The sequence below is a fragment of the Benincasa hispida genome, chromosome 7, assembly GCF_027475165.1.
Source record: "Benincasa hispida cultivar pf3 chromosome 7, pf3_genome.v1.1, whole genome shotgun sequence".
Taxonomy (NCBI): Eukaryota; Viridiplantae; Streptophyta; class Magnoliopsida; order Cucurbitales; family Cucurbitaceae; genus Benincasa; species Benincasa hispida.
This window is the reverse complement of record NC_143484.1, coordinates 20,866,211-20,887,157: the sequence shown is the minus strand read 5'-3', so window position 1 is coordinate 20,887,157 and position 20,947 is coordinate 20,866,211. Positions and strand designations below refer to the sequence as shown.

General features: G+C 34.0%; 1 pseudogene; it reads left to right on the top strand.

The window, feature by feature from the left end:
* The first annotated feature begins 10,852 nt into the window (after window positions 1-10,852).
* LOC150035022 (uncharacterized) lies at window positions 10,853-20,811 on the top strand (annotated as a pseudogene).
* Window positions 20,812-20,947: the final 136 nt, after the last annotated feature.

The following is a 20,947-nucleotide window of genomic DNA, read 5'->3' as shown; positions in this document are numbered from 1 at the left end:
CACACAAAGAACAGTCAAAGGTACAGTCTCATGACAACAATTCAATCAGGCTTTTTACAACAGGTATTTCCTTTTGACAGTGAGATATCAAAAGGAAGTGGAATTTCTTAATCTTTGTCAAGAAAATATGTCAGTGGCAGAGTATGAACGGAAATTTGATCGCTTGTCTCACTTTGTTCCTTGACTAGTGGACACAGAAGAGAAGAAGGTTGAAAGGTTTACTTGGGGATTAAGAGAAGGCATTCGAGGCATTGTTATTGCTTTCCGACACAAAGAGTATGCCTTTGCCCTCGAGTCGGCCTTACTCATGGAAGTAGATCTTGTTGCCAAAACCTCAACTTCGGAACGAGGATTCATGTCGAATCAAAAGAGGAAATTCACCCAACAAGCTTCCAACGTTCACAAAGGCAAGCAAAAATTTCCCAAAGCACTCAGGGCATACAGTCACGACAGGAGAGCCGAACATTCACATATTCTAAGTGTAGAAATTGTGGAAAACACCATCAAGGGCAATGTTTTCGGAACATAAGGTTGTGTTTCAACTACGGCCAGACGGGTCACTATACAAGGGCTTGCCCAAAGTTCATCAACCAAGTATCAACTGACCAGACCACCCAGCCTACTAGTAACAAGCTTACCCAACAACAGAAAGGACGGGTGTTTGCTGTTACACGTCAAGAGGCAGAGGATCAAGATGCAGTGGTTATAGGTACATTACCCATCCTCGAGTATTATGCCTTCACTTTATTTGATTCGGGCTCTAGACATTCATTCATTTCTACAACATGTGCACAACATGCTCAATTAACATCAAAGCCCTTAGGCTACATTCTATCCGTAGCTACTCCTGCCGGAGGGAGTATCTATGTTGGCCCACTCAGTAGTAGAAAACTGTGAATTGTCAGTATCAGGACATAAACTAGGGGTGACCCTTATCATCCTAGACATAAGTGATTTTGACATAATACGAGGTATGGACTGGTTAGCAGCAAATTATGCAAGCATAGATTGCCATAATAAAGAGGTCATATTCACCTTTCCAGCAGGAACCAAGTTTAAGTTTAAGAGTTCTAACACACAATTAGTCCCAAGAATAATTTCAGTCTTAAAAACTAAACATTTTCTCAACCATAGAGCTGGGCATATTTAGCAAGCGTAGTAGATTTAAAATAGTTTACACTTCAAACCTATACTATTTTAATCCATACTAAAATAATCTATATCCAAACACAAACCTTATCCAATTAGAACCCAAGTATAATAACTATGATTATAATGACAACTTCTTATCCCAAATGCCCTCAAAGAGAACATTGACAAAAATACCCCTTCCAATTTATTTTTTGAAAAAATGACACTTAAAAAAAAAAAAAACTTATTTTTTTGAACCTCATGATTATGAAAATGATGTAAATGAAGGAGAACTTATTATGATTAATTACTTTTTATCCTTCCAACCAATTAATTGTCATCTCATTCCATTATCTTTACAATTACAGATAAAAAAAGAATTACTAATAAATTACCTACCTCAACCACCAATTAATTACAATCTCATTCTATTATGCACAACAATAAGATTGAAAACATGGAGATTAGTGAAATAAAGAAATTAATTAGAAAAAATCAAAAAGATTATAAAAAATGAAATGAAGAAGCCTGGTTGGGCTTCATGACACATACATCGAGTCCTTACCGGGTTGATGAGGCGGTGGGGACCGGGTATCCCACCGGTTTATAAAATAGAAAAAAAAATTGAAGTGAAGAAACCCGATTGGGCTTCATAAGGCGCATACACCAGGAACTTACCGAGTCGATGGGGATCAGGTATCTCGCTGGTTTTCCACCTTCCCTCACTTTTTTTTTTGGTTCAGCACCGAGTCGGATAGAAATGACCCGTTTCAAACTAAGATCGGATATCCACTGGGTTTCTCTCTCTTTTTTCTTTTCCTTTTTTTTTAATATCTTACCCAGTACTAATACCTTATTCTCTTTAATTGTAGGAAAAATCCTCGAGTTTGAGATTATTTTTTATTGTATTTGATTTTTTTTTCACTAATTCAATCTCAAGTGAATGATAATTAATTTTATAAGATTAAAACCTTTTTTTGTTTAAATTATTGATTTTCCATGATTTTCCATTGATTTGAGATTATTGTACTTGTTGTGCATGATTTTGCATGATTTTGTTTGGTTTAGATTCGTTTGCATGATTTAGAGTGATTTTGCAAGGTTTTCTTCATTTGCAGGATTTTTTTCATTAATTTAATCTCAAGTGAATAGAAATTAATTTTATAAGATTAAAACTTTTTTTTTTGTTTAAATGATTGATTTTCATGATTTTCAATGCTGTCAGGAGTTAGTGATAACTCCCAACGCCTGTGTACTGAGCTGGGAGTTATCTATTCCCGACGAATGTATATTTGTCGTTGGGAGTTCCTTGATCTCCCGTTTTCTATCATCGAGAGTTTGATTTGGAAACCCAATTTCCTGAAATCAAACTCTCGACAATTTACTAGCCATCGGGAGATAGCGGAACTCTCGATGCTATCATTGGGAAATCAAACTCTTACCCCTTTTCTATTTTTTTTTTTAATTTTGATATGAATAACCTAATATTTAGAACATTATTAAGCAAATCAAACGTATTCACATAAAACAAATAAACAAACAAAGTCTATAGTATTTTTTATTACATAAAAAAGAGAAATTTTGGCAAATATGGTATACAAAATAAATGTCTTGACGAATACATAGAAGAAAGCTTGATAACATCTCTAACAACATCTCTAACATCTCCAAACAGCATCTCCGAAACAGTAGTTTACCTATAATTACATTAATTAGAGGACATTATTATATATATCAAGGTTAAATATAAGAAGAATTATAAGACATAGTGAGTGAATAAAAAAAGGGTCATGTCAACAAAGTCCAAACAGAACCTCATAATCTAAGAGGGAAGTTAACATGAGTCAAACTGGCACATCGATCTCCTCCATGCTTTCAAATGGTCTAGGTTATATAGATCTCTCATGACCAACAAATGATCTCAAAATCACCACCTAAAATAAAATTGTTGGGAAAGATACAAATCTTCGACAAAGGTACTTGTTGCTTCCAAGCAAGAGGGTGACAGCAAGAAAGAACCTTCAATAATATCAATGACTGGATAGCCAAATCTTTCCAAAGAACATGACTGCATAAAGAGCTAATTTGAGAGAGGTGGTTTAACTACAATAACAACAACCAATGTACAAAAACTAAAGTAGATGCAAACTTTCCTCCAAACAATTCTAAAATGATCAAGCATGAACATTATAAAATGAAATCTAAATAGTTATTAAACGAAGTCTAAGTTAATTATTAACTATATGAATACTACACTATTTTTGTCAACAAAACTCGTCTTATTGATTAAAGAGAAAATGACATTACAAAAATTTGATTATTTACTATTGTTTAGGGAATACAACATTTAAGTTTAGATAACACGTTTAAATGTTTGACTACTGATGCGTTGTTTTATGCAATGAAATAATGGAAAGGATTGCGTTGGTGGAAAATGCGTTGTGCAAACAAGTTTTCTTAGCAAGACCCAAGTATAAATCCTACTGAGTTTTTTGGTAAGTCCAGGATCAAACTCAAGGACTAGGGAAAACAATATGCGGTAGTAATTTTTAGATCACTTTGCGATAACAAATAAATTAATGGTTTTGTTGGTTTGTTGTTTGAAGTATAAAAATTATACGATGGATTTGAGAAAAGATTGAATATGCGACAGATACACTGAGTATGCAGAGGAACGGGTTGAGAAGGTCTTTAGCCTGCGTTTCCTGAGGATGCGTTCAAACTATGCGATCATGCTACACTCATGCAACAACAAATAATTTTCGAATGCAAATGCGGTAGCTCCTAACTCTAAGACACATGCGATAAATGCGATAATGTCTATAGAGTTTATTCCTAAGTCTCTACTTTTTGCCTATGCGATGATGCAAGATGCACACAAGGACAAGGTGACTGCCTACAATCATAACCTATCTCTAGGATGCATGCGATGCGCTAATAGCAGATAACGCTTATTCCTAAGCTCCTATCTCTTGATTATGCGTTTCTAATCTGATCTCCCGAGTCTAGATTCTAACTTGACTTTTTCAAGCCTAGATTCTATCCTTAGACTACCCTCCCGAGTGTCTCTAATGGACGAATGACACATACATAATACAAGATAATCGCATAGAATGAAGATCCCCAGTTATACTAGCTAAGTGCTTCTCAACTCATTCGACAGATTTAGTTACTCATGCGTAATATACAGAGAGGGAACAGATATAAAGATGTGAATTCCATTTCTATAAATAAGTTCAAAGTACAAAATGACAATGGAAGATAAGGATAGAGAGCCTGGTAGCAATTCCTTACTTTCCAAGACTTTTACACTATTAACTCTATTCTCCTCAAAAGATGTTCCTGCTTCCGCAGAAGTTAGCCCTCTCTCTGATCTTGATGCTTCCGGAACTCTTCCAAGTTCACCAGAACGATCTCTCGGTATAATCTCCCTTCACTCACTTCAGCCTTCTAAGTAAAAGAAAACTATGAACAAGGCTACTTCTATCTATATGGAAAATTATCTAACTGAACGAACTCCTTCACTGAAGGCGGCCTCTGGTATTTATAGAGCTTTGGGGTGAAAGACTTATTCTCTCTTATGATTGTACTGATGTGATGACATTAATTCCCTGTCTGATGCACCGAATATTTGTCATCGAAAAGTTGAGTGTACTTGCTACACTAGTTCGTTAACGGCTTGTCAACTTAATTCGGAATCGACCGCCATAAGCTTTCTGTCCCATCGTGATTTATTACGCTTTTCACCCAGATGCGCCCCCCAAATTTAAACAATGCTTGTCCTCAAGCATAAGCTAAAGATTCTCTTTAGAGAGTCAACCGCCTTTTTTTTTCTAGATTTCTCAAGGATGCCTTATTCAAAACATATACACCAAAATCTCCTCAATTTTTATCTAGGTCTCTTCTTAAAATGTTTCTAAAATTTAGGGACCGCAAGTTTAACCTTCAAAAAGACTTTACCAGATTCCAGGGCATCGCATGATTTATTTCATAAAAAACTTTTTCATTGGCCATTTTCAAATGATTTTTATCCTTGCGTATTTTAGACATATATTTTATTATTTTTCTTTTTTTTATGACCTTGCGCTGGAGTGCCTAGCCTTCGTTTTGGCTTGCCCCCACGTGTGTCATGCGGACATCTAACTACGAGCAAGGTGCTCTTTCTCAGTCTAGACTCATGTCCATTTGGCAGCGAAGTTGCGATCATTTATTTATGCATTGATCACGATTCCTACCTTCATTTTGGCTTGCCCCCACATGTGTCATGCGGACATCCAACTACGAGTAGGATTCGATCACAACGTTGATTTTTTTTTATATATATATAAAAGGCTAAAAATAGCAAGGTCGAAAAATGAATACCGCACCCCCAAATTTAAAATGCAGCAATGTCCTCATTGCTAAAAGATTGAAAGAAGTCATGTGATGCTGTTGAAAAGTTTCGTAAAGGGTCAGTTTGAAAGAAAGCTAGCAGACTACGAACTTCTAGAAATATTTCATGAGGTGACTATCCTAAAATTAAATTGACTCTAGTATATACGAAAAAAATAGAAGCATGTGTTTCATCATTGAAATCATCATTGGCAAAGAGAAATAATGCGGTGACTTACTAAATTAATCGATGTTAAATGATTGCGCCAACTAAAGAGGATGCGGTGATAAAATTTTCAAAATTAAAATGCGATGCAATAGTGCAAAATTTGAAATAAAGTCAAGGAAAGATACAACCCCCAAATTTGCGTTGTGGCCCGTATTATTTGTGGACGCATCCTGCTTTGCGGCAATCTGCTTTCTTTGGATTGTGGTGACGAAATAAAGTGGTTGATGCGTTTTTGTATAGTGCCTCCACAATCGTTTACCTCGATCGTTTGCAAAGAAAAACATTGAGACGGTCAACCAAAAAAACAAATTTAACAATTTTTTTTTTTTTTAATAGTTAAGCAATAAGCAAATATGCGATAACAGATAACAACAAGGTAATGAAAGTTCATGAAGCATTGATATGAAACAAAAACGGATATTCAAAAGGATTGTGTCCCTGATGAGGTTGAGTCGCATAGTAACTCAAGGACTGCTTATTTCTTCTTCTTTTTTTTTTAATAGTTAAGCAATAAGCAAATATGCAATAACAGATAACAACAAGGTAATGAAAATTCATGAAGCATTGATACGAAACAAAAAAGGATATTCAAAAGGATTGCATCCCTGATGAAGTTGAGTCACATAGTAACTCAGGGACTGCTTATTTCAAGCTGGACTTTTTATGTCCACGGCGGCTTTTTCTTCTTTTCTCGGTCTTCTGGGATCTTGATTGCCTTGATCCAGAGCTTTTCCCTATTGATGTTCATTACGATTTCCCCCTTGTACACATCAATTTGAGCGCAACCGGTCGAGAAGAATGGTCGTCCCAATATGATGGGCGCATCTTCGTCCGCTTTATAGTCCGAAATGATGAAGTCTGCTGGCAAGATGAATTTGTCAATTGAGATTACAGCATCTTTCAACTCTCCTTCGGGATGTATTCGGATCTATCTGCAAGTAGGAAAGTCTCCGTCGTGGGCGTGAGTTTGCCCATATTCAATTGTTTGAAGATTGATAGCGGCATTACGTTTATACTCGCCCCAAGATCGCATAGTGATTGACCAGTATAGACCCCTCCAATTGAACATGGTATCGTGAAGATTCCTGGGTCGCACATTTTTGTGGGATCATAGCATTTTGCGTTATTGTCACTGTCGCGATCTTTTCTTCATCATTCTATTTCTTTTTCAATCTTTTCGGGAATGGTGGTAGCTAGACTTCTATCTTGTGTTCTAGAGGCTTGAAGGTGGACGCAGCTTCTAGGTTCATCTTCTCAGACTCTTCTGAATTATAAGTCAACGGGTCCTCCGTTGTTACCGCATTCAAGTTGATCGTGATGGGTTCCTCCCCTACTTCCGCAGTCATTTTTTCGCTTAGCAAAAAGATTCCTAAGTATTGTTCCTTTCCTGTACTTCCAGCATTGCAAGGGAGCTCAGTTGAGCTCGGCAAAGCTCCTTTACGATCTATTTTTTAGTTCGCCCACAATCTGTCCTAGCTGAATTTCGAGATTTCAGATGGACGTTGCTTGATTCTGAAGCACTGATTCATTCTTCTCAATATACTGCTTCAGCAAGCTCTCTAAGGATGAAGATTGCAGTGCCCGCGAACTGCTGGCTTGGTTATGTGTTGGATCGTTGGTTCGCGGAAAAATCCGGGTGGCCTTTCTTTTTGTGCCACTGGTTGAAAGCTTTGTTGTTGATTTTTCCACACGGAATTGGGGTGGTTTTTCCACCCGGGATTGTACATATCGGAATAGGGTTGTTCTTTATGAAGCATACTGACTGCAGATTTCATGGGCATTCAGCCATCAGATGGGCTTCTCCACAGATGACACAACTTGTGGTCGTTTGGGCAATTGCGTTGACCTGCCCTTTTTGCGCTCCCTTGCAATTAATTGCGATACCTTGTATCAAACTCATCATCGCAGTCATTTGGTTCTGTAGGGATGCGATGGCCCCGTTGTTCGCGTCATTGTCTTTAATTCTTAATCTTTGATCGTTTTCTCTCCGGTCCTTGTGATTTTTTTAAATGCGATCAAGTATATTTTTCGCCTCCTCGTAAGTTTTATCAAGCAGACCACCAGCTGCTGTCGCATTGACCGCTGTCTGCGATGCCGGGTTTAATCCTTGGTAAAAAAATCTCCATCTGTAAGCAGTCTGGTAAGCCGTTATGCGGGCAATCTCTTACCAGCCTCTAAAACCTCGCCCAAGCATCCCTGAGCGATTCGTCAATATCCTGATCAAATTTCTTCTTCTGGTATTCTCTGTTGGTGGAAATACATTGTGCAAACAATTTTTTTTAGCAAGACCCAAGTATAAATCCTACTGAGTTTCCTGGTAAGTCCATGGTCGAACTTAGGGACTAAGGAAAACAATATGCGGTAGTAATTTTTAGATCACCTTGCAGTAACAAATAAATTAATGGTTTGGTTGGTTTGTGGTTTGAAGTATAAAGAGTATGCGGCGAATTTGAGAAAAGATTGATTATGCGACAGATACACTGAGTATGCGGAGGAATGGGTTGAGAAGGTCTTTAGCTAGCGTTTCCCAAGGATGCGTTCAAACTATGCAATCATTCTACACTCATGCGACAGCAAATCATTTCCGAATGCAAATGCGGTAGCTCGTAATTCTAGGATGCATGCGATGAATGCGATAATGTCTATAGAGCTTAATCCTAAGTCTCTACTTCTTGCCTATGTGATGATGCAAGATGCACACAAGGATAAGGTGACCGCATACAATCATAACCTATCTCTAGGATGCATGCGATGCGTTAATAGCATACAACGTTTATTCCTAAGCTCCTATCTCTTGATTATGCGTTTCTAATCTGACTCTCCCGAGCCTAGATTCTAACCTGACTTTTCCAAGCCTAGATTTTATCCTTAGACTACCCTCCCGAGTATCTCTAATGGACGAATGACGCATACATAATACAAGATAATCGCATAGAATGAAGATCCCCAGTTATGCTAGTTAAGTGCTTCTCAACCCATTCGACAAATTTAGCTACTCATGCGTAATGTACAGAGTTAACTGTTTTGATGCGATGGATGCATGCGTCAACGCATATTCTGCACAAAAATACATAAGTTAACTGTTTTGATGCGATGGATGCATGCGATCGCAATATTATGAACTTAATGCTTTTGGACGCAATATTGTATATTTTTATCATTGCAATCCTGCATTGTTTTATAACTTAGCACGTAATAATGTGCATTTCTACCTGTTATCAACTACAATCAATGAAATTAAGACTTAAGAATTCTTGATTAGTTTTAATAATGGTGAACAACACTCAAAGATTCAAGAACAATTCAAAATAGAGAGAAAACGGAGAAAAACACACAAATGAAATAGATTAAAATACCTTAAACACAACCATCAAGGAAATTATCCTAAACATAATCCATCAAACACAGTTATGAAAAGAGAAAAAAGAAACCCTATTTTCACCATCAAAATCCCTAAACAAACCCTTATTTCACCATCAAAATACCTTAAACACAGCCATGAAAGAGAGAGAGATTACCTGAAACTGATTGACGATAGTGCAGTTTTCGACGACGTTCGACGACTCGACGCTGATCGATGTTTTAAGGGGAGAATCGTTCGAGCATATGGGAAAGGAAAAAGAAGAAAGGGGATTCCATGGAAGAAAAAGGCGATTTCAAATCTGATTGATTTCATATATGATATTAGGGTTACTAACTCCCGACGCCTAAAATTACTCATCAGGAGATATGCATAACGCCTAACGGCTTTATTGAATCGTCCGCGTCAGGAGATACTTATCTTTAAACTCGATGTCTCGTGAAACATATCTCTCAACAACGTAAAATTAACATAAAGAGTTATGCCATATTCAAACTCAATTCCCACCTATATCTCCCGACGATGAGGAAGAGTTGTCGAAAATTATGCATAACTATCGACGGGTTAATTAACCCATTGGGAGTTAGGTCAGATTGTACCAAAACTCTTGACGTTGGGTTAACTTCATCGAGAGTTACTTATAATTCCCAACGATTGTTGTACGGTGTCTGGAAATATTATATCTCCTGACAGTGGGTTTTAGCGTCGGGAGATCGTCTTTTTCTTGTAGTGTTTTGCATGGTTTAGATTTTTTTGCATGAATTAGAGTGATTTTGCAAGGTTTACCTTATTTGCACGATATTGCATGATTTTTTTTACTTTCACTAATTTAATTTCAAGTGAATGGTAATTAATTATATGAGATTAAAACTTAATTTATTTTTATTTTTTTTTTAAATTATTGATTTCCCATTATTTTCCATTGACTTGGGATTATTGTGCTTGTTTGTATGATTTTGCATGGCTTTGGATTTGTTTTGCATGAATTAGAGTGATTTTGCAATGTTTTCCTTATTTGCACGATCTTGCATGATTTTTTTTCACTAATTCAATCTCAAGTGAATGGTAATTAATTTTATAAGATTAAAAACTTAATTTCTTTTTCTTTTTTGTTTAAATTATTGATTAAAAAACTTATTTGCATGATCTTGCATTGACTTGGGATTATTGTGCTGCTTGTGATACGAAAGCATCTCGACTTAGATTCCACCGATCTATTGGAAGATTCTTGTACTCCATAACCCCACCAGTAGTGAGTAGATGGGGAAATTTTCGACATACAATCCTCAGCTCATGTTCCAAGTCTGCATTTGAGTGTCGTGAAACCAGTGAAGCGTACACAATTAACTCTTAGGCCTCAAAGTTTGCACATAGAAGTATCGAGTGAATCCCAGAAAGGTTGAAAGGTAACAAGCATAACGTGATTCATGAACTCCATCTCCTCGTCAGTTACCACAAGCTCTGGGTGTGATAATTGTCTACAACGAAAATAGAACAGTATTCATAAAGAAGCGGGGCACCTGTACCTCGCCTAGCCTCAGGCAACCCACTTTTGAGCCCTGGTACACTTCCAATTGAGGAGAGACCAGGTAACCCTCACCTCCCCCATCGCTAGGTCCCAACCTAACCTTAATGCCCAGTCCATACCTGGCCAGAGCTTGTACTGGGAAAATTCCCCAGTCCATACTTGCCCAAGGTAGACCGGAGAGCGTCATCGTCTCTTTGTTTACTCGCCTTTATCATGGCCCGGTTTGGCTTACATGAAGCCTGACCAGGTATTCATCATTTTCCAGAGATTAAAGGTTGGATTTTTATGTGAAAAAATCAAAATTTTTAGTCAATATCTTTTTAGAGAACGCCAAAAATGATATATAAATGCAAAAAGATTATGAAATCAAAGAAATTTCACTCGAAACCCTAAAAATCTGAGAACTTCTCGGAAACAAACAAAAATGAGGAAAAAAAGGTTTGAACTAAACCTGTGAAGATGATGGAACTCAATCGATCCAGTCGAAAATGTGGAAGATGAAAATGGATGAAAAAAAATCGATTCAAAGTCGGTGAAAGAGGAAGATGAGAACTAAGAAGGGAAATGAGGAAACCGGGGAGAGGAGGGGAGAATGAAGAAGAAAGGGGGATTCTTAGTTTTTTTTTTTTTTTGTGAATTTTTAAATCTGAAAGGTATAATTGTAATTTCTATTTTTTGAAAATTTGAAGGGACCAAAAAAACAACGTTTTTTAAAATGATCTAATTTCACAAATTCAAATATTAAAAGGGCTAAAATTTCAATTAACTCTCTCTCTCTTTATATATATATATTCTCCTAAATAATTTAAGGGCTGACAATATAAGTAGCAAATTTTATAGTTTCATTAGGAAAAATGTCAAAAAGGTTTCAAAATTATAAAAATAGCAAAACGAATTATATAATAGAAACTAGTAATTAGTAAATGACAAAACTACCTTTAAACAACAAAATTAAGTACAAACAAGAATGCAAAGATACCCACTTCCAAAACAACTCGAATACCATAAATACACTACACGTGAACATTCTAGAATAGCAAATACACAATATCTTAACATTTCATTGGCAGAAATTAAAAATCACTCAATATGGTCCTTAATGCTTCCAGCTACCTATAGAACGCATTTATGCGAGGAAGAAGATGACCAGGCAATGAAGGTCATTAAAAACTTGTGGATGCCTACAATGATGGATTTCCTCTAAGGTGAGAAAGACCAAAGTTGATTGCACTAGGTAAAGTTGATGTTTGCAACTGAGTATTTGAAGGAATTGCAACACTAGTAAAGTTGTTGTTGGCAATTGAGTATTTGAAGGAATTGCAACTTCGAAACTTTGTGACTATTGAAAATATGATCACCTTTGACACCAAACCAGTTGTAGGGAGTTTCATCTTCTTCATTTCATGTGACCATTTTGCTCAAAGGATCTTGAAAACCAACTTTAAACATTATCAATCCTAGAATGTCATTGTTGAAAATGATATTCAAAATAGGAACAAAAGCAGAAAACATATGTGCGAGCGAAAAAGATCGGCGACCTGACGAGGGTGGTCATCAAAAGTTAGCGAAGATGATGAAATTCAAGAAAAGGGTTGTTGAACCAACAATCTCAGACATGAGATTGAGAACGAGAAAAAGAGATTTTGTGAGGCGACTAATTAAAGAAGATGAGATTTAGGGTTTTTTTGTTATCTAATAATGATAGTTATAATATTAATAATAAAGTGAACCACACACATGTTTCAAACATTTAAAGCTTAATTCTCATTTATATGTTTCTTTTTAACAAGCCATTTTTTTTTGTGTTCTATATGAAAAATTGAAAACATCGAAAATATGAAAAAAAAAAAAAACCAAATTAATTTGATACCAATATGTATAAAATAATGAAAAAAAACATTTAGATACAATTGAATTTATAACAAACATTTAAACAAAATTGAATGTTTGTTAGAAAATCAAATTTGATAATAAAAGATAAACTCAAATATAAATTGGAGAGAAAAATAAGGAAATTTTTGTTTATTGTGATTAATTTGATAAGTAGTTAGATAAAATCTAATTTGATAATAAAATATAAATTGAAATATAATTCGGGAGAGAAAAACAAGGAAGGGAGCTTTTTTATTTATAATTATACTATATGCATAATTCTATTCTCATCTTAGTTTCTACAATTACACTGTATTTATAACTCTATCAACCACAAAACCAAGAAGCCTAACTCGTTCTACAGGAATATAAAAAACAACAAAAGTGAATACTTATTTATTTGTCAAAAAGACAAATTAATGGTATATTAATATAATAAAGATGATAATGAATAAAAGAGGATCAAAAAGTACAAAAAGATGATAAAATTTAAATATATTATATAGTTTGTTAGATGATAATATGTATAAAATATTAAATAAAACCCTAACCAGAATAAAAAAAACATTTAATTTGAATTTAAAATAATAAAAAACTAATAGAATAATGTCAAATCTAAAGATATATTATAAATTAAAATAAAAATGGCGATAAATAAATTAAAGATTGATTAATATTGAATATTTTCAAAAAGTGGTTAAATCAAATCAAAATAGATATGAAACTGTCAATTCAAATTTTAAAATGAGAGAAAAATCTGGCAACTTTATTTCTTGAATCTGTTAGGTTGAAGTCTTATAACCAACGATATTCCATTTACATTGTATTTTTATTGAGAATTGATACACAATCTCATAACAGATGATTTCAATTACATTGGATTTCTATTGATAATTTATACACAGTACTCAAAAAAACTGTTAATTGATCATATTAGGGGCAATTTGGGGATTAAAAAATATAAGTCATGTACGCGAGACACTTTTGCCAAAAAATTTATTGTTTCTATTTTTTGACAAAAATCAAAAGGCACCCTCGATTTTGCTATTTTCTCCAATTAATCCTAATTTAATATTGGCTTTGGCACAAAATTCAAAATTAAATGGGTGGATTAGACAAATTGCCAAAATAGAATAGCATTTCTAAAACATGACCAAAACGACTTCAGTTTGGAAAAATGGCCAAACAACTAAATCTTCTACTTTTTAGAAACTAAAAATGGACAAATATAACTTTGTTGTCCAATCCTTAAATTATGGTGTGTTTTAAACAAATCTAATAAATTAAAATAAAATATCTATTGGTCTAACTACCTGACCAAAAATCCCCTAAAATTTATAAACTTAAGATAATATACTAATTTAACCAAACTAAAAAAATGATGTTTTTAATTTTTTTTTTTTAAAAAAAATCACTTAGAGTTGGTGTCCATGATAGCCTCCAAAGACAATAAGGTAACATGCTTAAAACTAGGCTACACAAATACTTCGTAACAACTAAAATTTTGTGGTTAAGTCTTGCAAATACAATAAAAATAAAATTAATCATCGTACAGATACTCTATAATAATAAATCACATATTGTGATGGAAATACTATATTCGATAAAATGATTTTCTATTGGATAACTTAATGTATACATTAAAAGTCTCAAATATTGGAATAATAAAAGGTAAATAAATAAAGAAGACTTTAATATATTTGAAAACAAAAACATGTAAATACCTTTACACATTTAAAAATCACTTACAATCTTTTTTTCAAAAAAAAAAAAAAAAAACATTTTGTGCATGCAAATACTTGATATTTGCAACTCATCAAAATTTGGAGGATTAGAATAATAAAAAGCAAGAGAATAGTGTAAAGAAGAGTTTAATATTGAAAAAAAAATGTCAATACCTAGCATTTATAACATTCCAGTGAAAATCTTCTATCAAGAATACATTTTATTTCTAAAGAGAGAGCAAAACAACACCTTTCTTCCATCCTTAGTTCTTTTGACTAGGGTTTCAAATGTGTCTACACAAATTCGATGAGATTAGGAGAGCTTCTGTGTCCTCAAATATGTCTACAATCAAGCATTTGACAAAAATACTCAACATTTACTGTGTACTTTTAAACTTTTTCTTGATGCTACAAAACCCAAATCATTCATTCTACTCCATGCTCCTGAAAACGATCAACAAAATAATCTACTGATGAACAAAGGCTAGGGTTACCCACCGATTTCCCCATTGGACATTGTCCTATATTGTCAGCTGCTAACATTATTTCCTTTTGATAGATGTTGCACATAAATTTCTTTGAAGGTTATATATCAAGGTTTCGAAATCCTCACAGGGTTATTCATCGTCAATCTAACACCTTAGTCGACATCTAAAACTGTCCTATTAATTGAAATCCTCAAGAAGTAGGGAATGTCTCATATTGTAATCTTAATTCAATTATATTTAAAATTAAATCCCAAAATAATCTCCCTAAAGAAGTTTCAAAATTTCGTGGGTTTTCCTAAAATCATGAGATTTTTTTTATTTGTTACCTTGGATTTTCCTAAAATGAGGAAAAATATCCATCAACTGTGTATAGGAGGCATGGGCAAAATTGGAATTTTACATCTGCAGATGAGCCCTATACATCACGTTTTTTGCTATAAATCATACAATTCAAAAAATAATCATATATCCAATTGGATATTCTGTTTTGGCCATCTAGCACAATTTCTCAAATTAAATGGATATATAGTCTAAATAATTTAAGGGTTGACCAGATAAATGGAAAAACTAAAGGTTCCTCAGGTAGGAGGTGTTTCGTAGACCGTCAACTTAAGTACCTCCAGCCTTAGACATAATTATATACCGATTGAGTTTGTAACCAATGTTTTACAAGATAACGACCTATTTTAACTATTAAAACAAGCGGTTAACCTACATGAGCATGCAATTTATCTTTGTTATGGATTTTAAATGTCTAACTCAATTTTATAACAACTTATAAAACTTTAGACATGCTTTCATCCATAACAAACATCAGATATTTCATGATTTAATATAACACTTATATTGAAACAACTGAAACCCTAAACATGCATACTATATATTATATCTCTTTATAACATACTTTCAATGCATGTAACATGCTTCATATGGTGGGATTTTAGATCTACATGGCATACTACATGCACATACAAGATTTATTCAATTATAACATACATCACATGCATAAATGATTAAACATATATTGATATGGACAAGCTTTGGAATTTCAAGAAAGCAAAAGGCCTAAATTATTACAGAAGTTAGCAAAACCAACTCCAAAACTCTTATTGGTAGCACGAACTGGACTCGAACCACCCGAACCGGACCTCAAGAGCATCAAAATGGGCTGAATAGGTCTGGAAAGGGTTGAATCAGATCTTGTTTACCCAAACCGGCTCACTCGGACCGGTGGTTTGGGCTTGCACGCATCTTCTGGTATGAGATGAGTAGCGTTGCAATGCTCTAGGACGCCATGGGTTTAAGATGAGCAGCATTGCAATGTTGCCTGACAGTTACTGCAAGTCTAGTTTTCTGTTGCTGACCACCTTTGCTTCTTTCTTCAATTATATTATAATTCCAACTCTAATGACTTCAATTGAATTATAGATGCTTATACACACAAGGTCCATCAATCAAGAGCCAATTACAATAATTACAACATGATTGAAGAGAAATTAATGCCAAAATTGTGAAAAACCATATTAGTTCTTTATTTTCATACAACTTATGAAAAACATCCATCAAGCTAAAATTAACATGTATTGAGTGCTTAAATCATGTTCTGATACCAATTGTTGGTTTTAACAAATATACAGTGGAAGAAAACAAAATCATTAAGCACGCTAATTCATCAATTTTAGCTTCAAACTCAAGCATGTTCATCAAATGAAAAGAGGGTTTTAGAAATACCTGTGAAGATCTTCTTGAAACTTCAAAATCAGCTGCAATCTTTTCCTCTACTAGTCGTGAACTACCAGAAGATCTTCTCTGCTATCCTCTAGGAACCTTAGGTTGAGTTGCGAGACTCAAACCATGTTGAATCAAAAGGAATTTGGGAGGAGAAGGTGACTGGTTTTCAGAAACTAAAGATCTATTCTTCAGCAGAATTTCTCAGCAAAAAAACCTTTTGCATTCCCATCTAATTCAGTCAAAACTTATGAGTTTTATGCAAGAGATTCATGCAATCACATTGCATTTGAACAAGACAGCTCCCACTTCTCAAAATAGTGGGAATTGAATGGCAATTTAAGTAGAAAAACTCCAAACCCATTTTAGTGGGTTTTTCCAATGCCACTTTTTTCCCTCAAATTTTGGAAATCTTATTTTAAAAAATTAAAGACTTTCAGTTTTAGTTTCATTTAAATAAACTGAAAATCTAAAAAAAATCACTAATTTTACAAAAATTAATTCAATTAATTAAATTTTCAAAGAAAATAATAATTAATTAAATAATTTAATTAATTCTATTAATTTAATATCAAATATTAAATGAATTAAACACCAATTCCACTACCGTGAATCCTTGTTCATGAAAGTTATATTTAAATCATATTTAAATATTAATTGATTCTCCAATTTACTTTAATTCCATAATTAGACATGAAATTATATCACATATAATTACAAATTCATTTAATTCGAATTTGAACGTTTCAAATTAACTGATCATGCTATTCTAAGGTTTATTCTATTTGTAAACTAGTAAGGGGACCTAATGGACCTACAGATCATGGGCTCCAATGATTCGAGATTAATTGGCTAAACTCTTAAGGCGAATTAACCCTCATACGTTAACTACCGGGTCACTCCACTAAAGCCCAGTAGTTACACTCTCCTCACTATAGATATATTGTGTCCACTCGATATAACCATGACTAGTAAGTTAACCCTTCATGGGTTGTTCGTAATAACGGCTGGGTCAATAGCCGTTTTACCCTCGAGATTACCTCTTGTTCCTTAAGTTCCACTGATCCTCTAATGAACAATTGGTTTGAGATCCAATCATCAAACCGAATCCCTCTCGGGCCAATGTGAGGGTGGGGCCCCTTGTTCAAGACCTAGAGTCAGCACTTAAGGGAACAACCTCTCTACTATCCTGAGAAATCGGGTAGAAGCGAATTTCATCTTTCATCCTATGTCCCTAGCTATCTACCCGATCTTACCCCTGAAATGGGAGGCTTATTGAGCTGGCGCTGTTGAGCCAACCCTCACCCATGCAAATCTAAGGATAATTCCGAATAAACAGGAGTTCGTACTTAGCTCAGGATTAAGTTTAAGTTAGCTAGGTCACCACTTTGAAATAGTCAGTCTTAAATAGTAAACATCGTTATAAAGTAATAGTGACTTATTTCTTGGTCCGATCTTATGTAAACTCATTGCACAGGATGCCCCTACTCCTCATGTCAATACATGAACGAATCAGGATCACTTTGTTTGTAGCAGTTAACAACAAGTTGTAACAACTACAGAGTGGGCCGGATCCGATAGTGTTACCAGAATAAGGTACCCAGCCTTATTCATATACTATAGACCGTTTTGGCTATTTACTGAACTTGATCTACTCTTATGTCTCCAAATAAAGTTCAAGTATTCATATAATAATCATGAATCTTTAGTTTATTGGATTTAGTCTTTACAAGTGCAATTTACATATTCGACAATAGTTTTATTGAATAAACGTCAATAACATCTTTATTGATAATAGAATATGTTTAACATTACAAACTGCGAGTTTTATGACATATAACCCAACAATAAAAAATAAATAACTTACATACGAGGCTAGTAATGGGAATACTGGGATTATACACTATTTAGTGTATATACTTTTACACATAGTACCTGCACCATACAGAATCTAATTGATGGGGCCACTGCATGTAAAGAAATTGAAAACAATTATTCTTATGTTTGAATAAAAATCACTTGTTAAAGTATGAATGAAAATTTACCTTTATAGTTTTCCATTTTGGAGAAGACCGAGGACTTTGATATCAATGCAACATATGTACGATCAAATTGTTAAGGCACATGGATACCTACATACATTTTATGGGTAGGTTATATATTGTGTAATATGATAATTGTTTTTTTAATTTATAATTTTTATTAATTATATTTGATTTTTTGTTTGCTTAATATGTATACAATGCTAATTGTTTCTTAAATTTGATTGCAGTTTTTGATTTATACACCAGATAGAGCATAGTATAGCGGGTGACGAAGATTTAGAGTTTGGTGACAAAGAAATAGTAGTTGTTAGGTCAAATGAAACCACCAATCAAAAGAAGAGAGAACGGGGAGCTACTATTATGAATGATGTAACACGTATTAGGAGTGCGGGAGAAAAGAAGTTTGTGGAATACAATGAAGATGGTGTACCCATTGGTGAAAATGGAGCTAAGTTAAAGTCTTTAATTGGGTTCTCTACGCATTAATGTGTACCTATTATATATACATCTTGGAAACGTGTGCCTACTGAGTTGAAAGATAAGATATATAGTATAGTTGAGGTATATATATTCAACTTTTTATCTTGATAATATTGTAGATGTATATAAAATGTTTTCACTAACTTTTCAATGTTTAGGCCGCCTTTGTAATTGATACAAGATCTAGGAAGAACATTATGAAAACTCCAGGCATAGCTTTTTTTCAGTTTAAGAATTGGTTAACAACAAAATACATTATGTCATTTGAAGATGAACCTCAGCTTCTAATAAATCCACCCAAAAAGTATTCATTTATTGACCAAAGTCATTGGGAAGAGTTTGTAAGATCGAGATTGTGTGTAAAGTTTCAGGTAAATTATTAATTTATTTTTATAGATATTTGTTATGTCATTCCCTACTAATAATCATTATGTTTGTATAGGAAAAAAGATGCTTGCAACAAGAACGTCGATCTAAGAATAAGTACAATCATCGAATTTCAAGGAAAGGTTATGCTAACCTTGTTGAGGAGATGGTAAGAATTTAATATATGTTCTACGATTCCTAAATTTATCACAATATCTAATTTTTTCTTCATTTGAATGTAGAAGAAAGTATCTTCAAATTAAAGTAATTTCGATCGAGCTAACCTGTGGAAGAAGGCTCAAGTTAATAAGAAAGGAGAATACAACAATGAAGATTTTCAAGAAGTCGTCAATCGAATAATAAGACAAGTATTAAATTTACATGAAGTATATGACATATAGCTTAATTATATTAAATTTCATTTCTTTTTAGGATGAGATTTCAAAGAATAATACAGATCCATTGTACCACAAACACCAATCTCCTAATGATATCTTAACACAAGCTTTGGATACTCAACAAAGGCACAGGCGTGTACGTGGGGTTGCTGGTTTTTTTACTCGAACGGCTTACTTTCATACAGTGAAATGAAAGTCAAAACATGGGAAGGATGAAAACAAGGAAATCATAAGTGAGAATGAAGCACTTCGTCAATGTGTTAGAGAATTAGAAGCTCGTCTTCAAATGTCATCTTTTACTACATTTTCAGGATATGGAAGTTGCTCAAAGCAATTTTTAGCAGATGAGATCGAATCTCAAGATAAACTAAAAGACAAGATGAAGACTGCATATGAAAAGAAACAGAAAGAGAAGATTAAGGTGGAGGAGATTAAGTCTCTAGAGAAATGAAGAGATAGGATAAAGGTGAATGTAAATTGTAATGCAGAAGATTTGAAAATCTTCAAGGTAAGTGACACTAATAAAATCAATTAAGTTCATCAAATGTCTAATTTTTCTGCTTTATATACTTTTGTTGTTATGATTTTGCTGCATTAGGAGAAATCTTCAATGGAAATGACTAAGAAAAAAGAAGTTAGTGACTCAACATCGGTTCTTCCAGTATCTTTGAAATCCATTCTTAGATATGCTGAGAAGGTAATGGTCAAAAAGTCTAGTATTTCTTTACAACTTTCAGTTGGAATTTTTGGCATTAGTCCAAAGAGTTGTGTCCTACGAGAGGACATAATTAACTTTTGTAATATGGATGAAGTCAAGACAATGACTTTGGTGTCTTACACAGTGTAAGTAATGTTATTACTTTTCTAGACTTCAGTTATGACGTTTCTTTCTAATTTTGGTCGTCTATATTTATGTTATAAATCTTTTGTAGATACTCATCCTTTATTGATTCAAAGGAAAGTTCACAATACACTTTTGTAGATCAATCTCTCATTTCCTCTGGACATAACTCTCAAGAAGTTAAAACTCGAAACCTGCGTAGTAGATGATGGTCTCAGAAGTAAATCAATTAGTTCTTGCTCCTTTTGATGGAATACACAAGCATGCAACGGAAGAAAAAAGAATCAGTAAGTACTATAATTACATTTAATTTGAGTTCAAAAACATGCTATTTTAGAAAATTAAAGAAGGTTTCAGGATGAACATACATTTGATGATTTCTCCC